A 9,865-nucleotide genomic window follows, 5' to 3' on the forward strand; every position below is an offset into this window, starting at 1 on the left:
CATTTGCATACCTGAGATACTGCTGAAGAAAAGGTTAGTTTTACATTTGAATGACTGGTAAGTAATATGATTTTAGTTGGTATTTATTAAAATAAATGAAAGAATTCTTGTGGGATTGTGTGAAATCAGTTTTCTTGCGGCGTTATACTCACACAACAAATGAATAGACTAAACAAAAGCATTTCCGTGCTTAACAATTAGCAGCAAGTCCATATTGCTCACTAAATGTTTACTGAGGACTTACTCTGTACTTACTGTGGGCCAGATACATGGGGGGCAGGGCTCATAGGACACAACAAGATGCTGGGTGCTCAAGTAAGGAAGACAGTGGCAGTCCCCATCATTCTTTGCTTAAATTCCTTGGAGGGCTTTGGGTCCAAACTGGTTTAGAATTTTCCTCTCCTGCCCAGAGAACAGGCTGAAAGAGCCCAGAAAGGGGAGAGAAAGCTTTAAGAATCCACACTAGACGGTCCCTCTGGCCCTCTGCTTTGACTTCTTTGCTGTCCTACTCCCTTCAGTTCATGTTTCCTATTAATTATTGCTGGTTTTTCTTCTCAGCTTTGAGTAAATCCTGGCTTTGGCTCTGGGTCTGTACTTGAAATCCTCTCAGTTCCATTCTCTGCACCTTAAGGAGAAGTCTCACCCTACCAATAACCAGAACTAGTTTCTGGAACTACAAACCCAGAGTGGCACTATAGTTCCCACTTGCCTTGGAGAGGACTTGGGACATGATTCACAGCTTTGCAGTTAAAATTCCTTAGTTTAACACACAAAGCCCCTTTAGATCTGACACCTGCTTGTCTTTCTAGCTTTGTCCCCTGCCATCCTTGACCTTGTATGTTAGGTTTCAGTTGTACTGAACTTCTTGAGCAGTTTCTGGAACAAGTAATTTTATTTTCCATCTCAGAATTTTTTTTCTACCTATGAGCAAGACCCTAATAAGTGTGAATTGCTGAATCAAGATATATCCAAATGTTACCAAAACTAAAGGTCAATTTGGTCACATACGAGAATCATCAGTGCTCAACAATTATTGAGTATCTATTACATGCAAATTACAGCTTAATCTATAAGGATGTCATGATTTAGGGAGGAACCATATAGAATCCTGAAGCAGGGAAGACTGTGGTAATCATATAGATTATCATATAGAGGTTCAAACAACATTCTATGGGATTCTGATGGAAACAAAAGTTAATTCTGATTAGAATGATCAAGTCAACAACTTATGGGATGAAAACAGTCTGTGCAAATCAGGATAACCAGCTAATGAATGTTGGACAGAATAGAGAGTAGATTGAGTAATAACAATTACATGTCAGCTGGTTATTTTGCCCTGCAATGGCCTTAAGCTCTGAGTGATAAGGAAGTGAGAAAGTAGAAGAAGGAAGTGTGGCAGGACCTAGAGGGAAGGAATTTATTCTTGTAAAAGAAGGAGGAGAAGTGGAACCAAAGGCAGGAGAAAGAGGGGTAAAGATCATGGGTGTAGTATCTTCCTGAGTCTCTTTAGTTCCAAATTTGGGGAAGGAAAGAAGAGAGCCAACCATGGAACCAAAGGAAGGCTTAGTGTCAAAACAAGGAGAAAACACAAGAAATAGAATGTTTCACACAGGAACTTTGCTATGGTACCGCTGCTTATAAAATGTTTGTACCAGGAACATTTTACTTATGATACAGATAAAAGGGTGGCAAAGCCATGGTTATAGAAAAATGTTTAAGGGAAAATGTAATTACAGTTATTGTTAGAACTATTCACAATTCCCACTCTCCATTAATGCACAAGAGAGTATTGAACTTCCCACCTCTTTCAAGACTGATATGGCTACGAGGTTTTCTTTGGCTAATAAAATGTGAGTGGGAGGGACAAACAGGCTAGAATGAACGAGAATTACTTTTTACCCGCTGAGATTTGGGATTTAAGTATAAGCTAAGCTATCTTTCCTAATGCAATTATCCATAAATGAAAAGATTCCTAATATTTTTGTAAAGAAAGATTTGTGGGACAAGTTGAATGGGTACTACAAGAGGTGGAAATAATATAACGCAAGATTTAGGATTCCTTTTTTTCCTTCCAATAATTTACCTATACATTTTTCCTTTTGTAATATTCTCCTTCATACACAAGCATCCACTTTTATGGTTTCAACGACTGCCTTGGTATGAATCATTTAAGAGCTCTATGCGTCTAGCCCTGAGAATCATATTCTCATTTCTAGCTGCCTACAGAGACATGCGCTTCTTAGAGGACAACCGCTTAAACTATTCAGACATGTTCGTGTCTAAAAATGAAGCCATGAAACTCCCCAGCAAACCAACTGTCCTCCAGAGAAAAACCCATCCACCCTTGGGGGTGAACTTAGCTTGCTTCCCTGTCTTTTTCCTTGTTATTCAATGTCTTCTTCAAAATGCCCCTCACATTTACCACTTTCCCTTCACTCACACCTTAGCTACCTTGCTCTGAACTTACTTAACTCACACCTGAACCATGGTCACGACCTCACTTCCCTCCAGCAGTATCCACCCACCAGTCCATCCCAGACACTCTTCAAGGACCCTCTTCAACCCTTCAGTCTTGTGTCCAACATTCTCTGCAGTGCACTCATCCAGTCCTCTCCCGATGCTTCCCAGCTCTTGTGCTCAGGCCAACTTCTTCGCAGTGCTGTGTGAATCACTCTGCTCAGTCTTACCTCACTACTCGGCTAAAGATTTTACTGCCAACTGGGCAAGTATTCTAACTTGCATCTTCCCAGTCAAAAATCCCAGCCACCCCGGGGCTCCTGGCTGACTCAGTTGGTTAAGTGTCTGACTCTTGATTTCAGCTAAGGTCATAATCTCAGGGTAAGGTCAAACTCCTCATCAAGCCTGAATCAAGCCCCTTATCAGGCTCCACACTGAGCAGATCCTTCTTGTCCCTCTCCCCATACCCACTCTCTCTCATTCTCTCTCTAAAACAGATAAATAGGGCGCCTGGGTGGCTCAGTGGGTTAAGCCGCTGCCTTCGGCTCAGGTCATGATCTCAGGGTCCTGGGATCGAGTCCCGCGTAGGGCTCTCTGCTCAGCAGGGAGCCTGCTTCCCTCTCTCTCTCTCTCTCTCTCTCTCTCTCTGCCTGCCTCTCCATCTACTTGTGATCTCTGTCAAATAAATCAATAAAATCTTTAAAAAAAAAAATAAAACAGATAAATAAAATCTTTTTAAAAAAAAAATCCCACCCATACTTAAGGCTCATATTCAATTCCTTTTTTTTTCTTTCTGGAAGACTTACCCAACAAATGTCATCCAAACAGATCTCTCCCTTTCTCTACCCACACAGCACTTAGTCACAAAGTTCTAAGTTCTCTTAGAAATCATACAGAACAATCTCCTAATTTTATGGTTGAGGTTCAGAGACTTGGCCAGTCCTGCAACCAGTCAGTGGCAGCTAAAACTAGAAGCCAGGTGTTCTGACTTCAGTTTCCTTCCTGCTATGCTTTTTCTGCCTTTTTTTTTTTTTTAACCAACTAATGTATTTTAGAGTTTAATTCTATCCAATCTTGCATTTTGCTTAATGTTTATTAATCATGCATCCCTGATTAGATTATAAGCAGCTTCGGAACAATGAGCTCAGTCCGTATTAGGTACAAGCCCTTATTTTTGGCTTCTGAAGCTGAGGTTCAGAGTAAGGTTGAAATGCAGAGCCAAGCCATTAAACCAATCAGTTTTGGAACAACTGGAAATCAGCCAGGAACATGAATAGAACATTAGAGGAAAAAGGAAGGTAGTAATTTAAGGTCAGGACTTTAGATGACCAGAGTGAGGAGAATTTAAATTACAAAGTACAAACTCCTTGGTTGAATTATAGAGGGTCAGAAAGAGTTAAATCAAGCAACAGGTCCCCTACTCAACACCTAGAATCGGGCAATAAGGAGAAGGAAAGGAAAGAGACTCACCAGAGATCCCCCGAAATTTCCTCTGTAGAGCTAGAGAAGCTGACCCTAAAAGAGGACACCAAGCTTGGGAAAGCCTGATTTTTTAAAAAGATTTTATTTATTTATTTTAGGAAGAGAAAGAGAGAGAGAGACAGTGCAGGGGGAGGAGCAGAGGGAGAGGGAAAAGCAGACTCCGTGCTGAGCATGGAGCTTGACTCAGGGGACATGGGGGCTTAATCCCATGACTCCAGGATCATGACCTGACCCGAAATCAAGAGTGGGATGCCCAACTGACTGAGCCACCCAGTCAGTTTGATTTTTATTTTATTAAGGTATAACTGACATACAACATTATATTAGTTTTAGGTATACGACATAATGATTTGGTATTTGTATATATGGTGAAATGATCACCACAATAAGTATAGTTAACGTCAGTCACCACATGTAGTCACAGAAGTTTTTTTTTCCTCATTCTCTTAGCAACTTCCAAATATGCAGTGCAAGGATAACTATGATTGCCATGACTTATTTATTTTATAACTGGAGTTTTGTAGCTTTTGAGCCTCTTCACCCATTTAATACATTCCCCATCCCCAAGTCTGACTTTTAATTATAGATGGTCTGGCCAGCCAGAGATGGGCTGAGCAGGGAGGGCAGAGCTGCTCTGAGCCAAAAGGCAGTAGATGTTTTTAGCTGGCTGTTGGCACAACACCAGCCATGATTCTCTCTTGGGAAGCCTTGCCAGATCCCATTCCTCCTGAATACTGGCCCAGACCCTTAGACTGAGCCCTATGCCTCTTGACTTCTGCCCTAGCTAAAGGACAATGGATCCCATCTACCAGTGACTGAGTTTGCTGACCTGTGCCAACTCCCCCTGTACCTTAACATAAACCACTCAGCATAGAGTATACAAGATAATGTCCTCTTTTATCTCACCTTTCCTTCCTAATTTTATTTCCCACTGTATCCCTTTACATAATCTTACACGGCAGCCACACTGGTGGCCACCATTCCTTATAAACAATATATAGTGTTTTATGCCTCCATGGCTTTGTTTGTGTTATTACCTCTGCTTAGAGTGCTTTTCCTGTTGCCTCTCCAATACTGTATCTGATCGACAAATTCTCACTTGTGTTTTTAAGACCCAACTCATATGCTCTCACCTTAGTCAAATATTCTAAGATTCTCCCTAATTGGAACATAGCAAGCCATTCCTTTCCTCGGACACTCTTCATCATTGTTTGTGTCTTATATAGAACTTTAAAAATTCTGCTTTATAGTTGGTATAGTTCTATAGCTTCATCCTAATGTATTTAGGAACTATGTGTTGATTATTGCTTTCCCTCACAATACCTGGACCATTGTGTTGTGCACAATAAACACTGAATAAATCTGTTGGGCTAAGTCTTCAATTGGTGTTCTTTTATCCTGTATATTTTAAAACAAAATTTATTCTTCAGGGCAGTATTAGGTTCATAGCAAAATTGAAGGGAAAGTACGGAGAATTCCCATATCACCCCACTCCAACACAAGCGCAGCCTCCCTAACAACATCCCTTGCCACGATGTTACACTTGCTACAACTGATAAACTTACATTGACACATCATTATCACTCAAATGTCATGGTTTATTTTTTTTTATGTATTTATTTAAGAGAAAGTGTATGCAAGCAGAGGGAGGGGCAGAGAGAGAGGAGGGAGGAGAGAAGCAGACTCCCTTCCATCCCTGCTGAGTGAGGAGCCCAGTGTGGGGCTCAGTACCATGACCCTGAGATCACGACCTGAGCCGAAATCAAGAGTCAGACACTTAACCGACGGAGCCACCCATGCACTCCCCAAAGTCCATATTTTACATTAGAGTTCGTCCTTGGTGTTAGACATGTTTTGAGCTTTGACAAATGTATAAGGACATGTATCCACCATCATAGTTTCCCAGGCCTAAAAATCCGCTATGCTCCAACTATTCATCTCTCTCTTCCTGCTAACCCCTGGCAACCACTGATCTTTTTACTGTCTTCCAGCTTTGTCTTTTCTGGAATATTATATAGTTGGAATCATACAGTATGTAGCCTTTTCAAGTTGGCTTTTTTCACTTAGCCATATCCACGTCAGTTTCTTTACACAGTTGGATAGCTAAGTTCATTTTAGTGCTGCATAGTCTTCCATTGTTTGGCTATACCACAGTTCATTTATCTGATCATCTACTGAAGGACATCGCGCCAAGTTTGGGCAATTATGAATTAAGTTGTTATAAACATTTGTGTGCAGGCTTTTGTGTAGACGTGTTTTCAGCTCCCTTGGGCAAATACCAAGGAGCACTATTGTTGGACTATATGTTAAGAGTATGTTTAGTTTTGTAAGAAAGTGCCAAACAACCTTCCAAAGTGGCTGAACCACTTTGCATTCCACCAACAATGAGGGAGAGAGTTCTTAATCTCCACATCCTTGCCAGCATTTGGTGGTGTGAGTGTTTTGGCTTTTTGCCATTCTAATATGTAGTGGTATCTCATTGTTGTTTTAAAGATTTTATTTATTTATTTGAGAGAGAGGCAGTGAGAGAGAGCATGAGCGAGGAGAAGGTCAGAGGGAGAAGCGGACTCCCCATGGAGCTGGGAGCCCGATGCGGGACTCGATCCCGGGACTCCGGGATCATGACCCGAGCCGAAGGCAGTCGTCCAACCAACTGAGCCACCCAGGCGTCCCTCATTGTTGTTTTAATTTGCAATTCCCTAATGACATATGATGTTGAGCAACTTTTCATAAGCTTACTTGCCATCTGTATATCTTCGATGGACAGATGTTATTCCCTATTTTTAACATAATAAAAATAAATAGCTGCCAATTATTCAAACAACATACAAGTTTACAAAGTAAAAAGTCAAGCTTCTCTTTCCCTCAATCTCATTACCCAAAAGTAATCACTGTTAACATTTTCTTGGTCTTCTTTCAAGGTATTTTTGTACACATTTACATACCTATATATGTATATTTTTACACAGCTATGCAGTTTTTCTTTCAATAGTATTTTACAAGTTATTTTTAAAATGGATTTTAAAGATATATTACTTTAATATATCTTGAAAATATTTCAGTATCAGTAATAGCTGCAAGATATACCAGAGGAAGAATGTGCTTTAAAGTAATTAATCAATCCCTTAATGGACATATAAGTTATTTCTATTTTTTTTTGACCCTCAAGCAATTCTGAAACAAATCACCCTACATTATACATGTATGTCTTTGTACAAACATACCTGTATTTCTGTAGGATAGATTCTTAGAAATGGAGTTGTGAGTCAAAAATCACATAATTTAAGAACATGATAGAAATTGCCTTTGAACTGCCAAATTGTGCCCAGAATGGCTATTTCAATTTACGCTCCCATCAACAGTGTTAGAGAGTGTATCGAGTATCCAGAAAAGCCTTCAGGACTCCAACTATGTGTCTTAGGGGTCATCGGGGGACAAGAAGGAGCAGGAAAAGGGCCAGGAGTCCATGCAGCAGCCCCCTACCCCCTTCAATCAGACTTTATCTGCTGTGATCAATATTGGTTGAGGTTAGTATAGAAGTCCTCTTGAGGGGAGGTTTCTGGTACTGAACCAAGCATATTAAAAATCATTGAAATAAGATATTACTTCTTTTGGTTAACATTAATTCATCAATTACTTGGGAATATTTTCAGCTAGAGGTAACAGACAATCTAACAACAGAGATTGAATTAGTAGGGCTTTATTTTTCTCACATAATAAAAATCTGGACAGACTCAAGGATCCTTCGGGGCTTTCCCTTATGGTTGCACGATGGTGTCCCTATAGCCCCGACATTATGTTTGCATTCAAGGCAGAAAGCAGGAGAGATAGTTTGCACCTGTTACTCTGGCCCTTTTATGAGAAATGCAAAAGTTCTTCCAGAAGCTCTTTACTCCTTCCCAAGACCTTTGCTTGTGTCTCATTGGCCAGGACTGTTTTTCTACAGAGTCCCTAATAGCTGTAAGGAAGGTTGGAAAAGAGAATTTAGTTTTTCCAGCCTTTATAGAGGAAGCAGGCACAAGATAAGCAGCTTAGGAGTAGATGTTGGGTGGTCTAATGAGTAGATCAGGCTCTGACCCCAGGGCATCACCATACTAAATACCAAAGACTTATAAATGAGATAGTTCTTATGCTTAATGTGTTAGCAGTTGAAGATAGGCATGTAAACAAACAGTCTTATTGCATAAATTGGAACAATACAAATGTTGTATGTCCCAATGCAGAAGTATGTAGAGGAGGTATTAGAGGCCCAAAGGAGAGATGGGTTGATATTTAAGTGGGAAAAGCCAGGGGAGGCCAGGTTAAGACTTCATTCAGGTAGTGACATTTCAGCAGTCTTAGAAAATGAGTAGGTGCCTGCTGGATACACAGAAGGTGAAGTGGTGCTTTCCAGGCAAAGGGAATGGGGCCACAGAGGTGCAAACCCAGAGGGCACATTTCAGGAACCGCAAATAATTATTATGACTAAAGAGAAGGTGTGGGGCTGGGTGGTGGCAGGGGAGGCCTGACAGGAGATGACACTGGAGATTTCTGCCAGGGCCGAGTCACAGAGGGCCTCCTGTGTTCCATAGTAAGTAATCTGGACACTTCTAAACTGATCGTGTCATGGAGATTGTGGCCCGTAAGCTGTCAAGTGCAACCACAAAGTAGAAAACATGTGAAAATAGTCCTAAATACCTACTATCATTGCTGGATTTCCCTCTTTCACCTGGATGCAGCCACGCCTTCATTCCTGAGCAATCTGCACACCTACTTGCCCCAGTGAATACTTCTCGGATGAAAACTTGCCACCAACAAATTGCTGTTCTTCTCCGGACCTCTGTTTCTTTATCTAATAATTATCCTCTGTGGTGTAGGACTTTATCTTTTTCCCTCAATTCAATTTTTCCCTCAACTTCAGATTCCATGAGTCATGAGTGTCAGTCTGGTATCATTAAAGGGAAAACAACAAGAAAAGCATAGTCTGAAAGACCTGGGTTTGGATTCTGACTCTCTCTGTGTTAGTAGAGTGACTACGTGACATGGCCTTGAACCTTGTACAAGCCACGTATAAAATAGGGGAAATGCACCTACTTGTGCTTGGTGCCTAGTTAATGCCCAGTAAGTATCAGTATTTTTATATTCTTTAAACAAGTTTACATCCACACCATAAGGTAAGTGGAATAGATCTAATGTTACCCTAAAGGTGACGACCCAGAGGCTTACAGATATTGGTGGTTTGCCGGAAGAGCAGCCAGGCAGGTAGGTGGGCTCAAAGCCAAGTCCTGACTCTAAAGTTAGCACTGTTTCCACTAAGTTGTGCAGCTTCTCTTCTCTAAGTGAGAGGATGGGATTCAGATCTCTGTGATGCCTGTCAAATAAATGATTTCATGAATATATTAGAAAGCCCCGTGCCTTCCTCAAGTCTGAGCTCAAGGAGCACACAGGCCCGAGTTACTTCATACTCCACTATAATTCCTGAGTGTGTAGCTGGGACACTCTTGCCTCGTGTCTCGCTTCAGTGTGACTGTGACCTGCAAACCTGCAAAGACATTGCACATTAACACGAAGGTTTGAGATATCCTGGTGACTTAAAGGGCTGCAGTACACATGGCAAAAGGAAGGGTGGGACTTCCCTTGTTATGGGTAACAGTACACAGCTTTCTGGGAAGTTTGCAATAATGGAAGTTTTAGGAAGAAGACTGTCACTATTTAAAAAAAAATTAAGAGATGGGATCATGACACAGAAAGAAATGACTTTTATGAGGAGGAAGTAGAAAGAAAAAAGAGGGCATGGCTAGAACAAAGGAAGACAAAAGGAAATTTGGCACAGAGGTCAGTTTTGTTAGTTGTTCAATGTTCACTGGAGTGTTTGATGCAGGTTGGGGAGGAGAAAGTTGAAACTAGAAAGATCCTAATGGGCTGTTTGGACTTTATCCTGAAATTG

This window comes from Lontra canadensis, unplaced genomic scaffold (genome assembly GCF_010015895.1).
Source record: "Lontra canadensis isolate GAN:19392208 unplaced genomic scaffold, GSC_riverotter_1.0 scaffold7, whole genome shotgun sequence".
NCBI lineage: Eukaryota > Metazoa > Chordata > Mammalia > Carnivora > Mustelidae > Lontra > Lontra canadensis.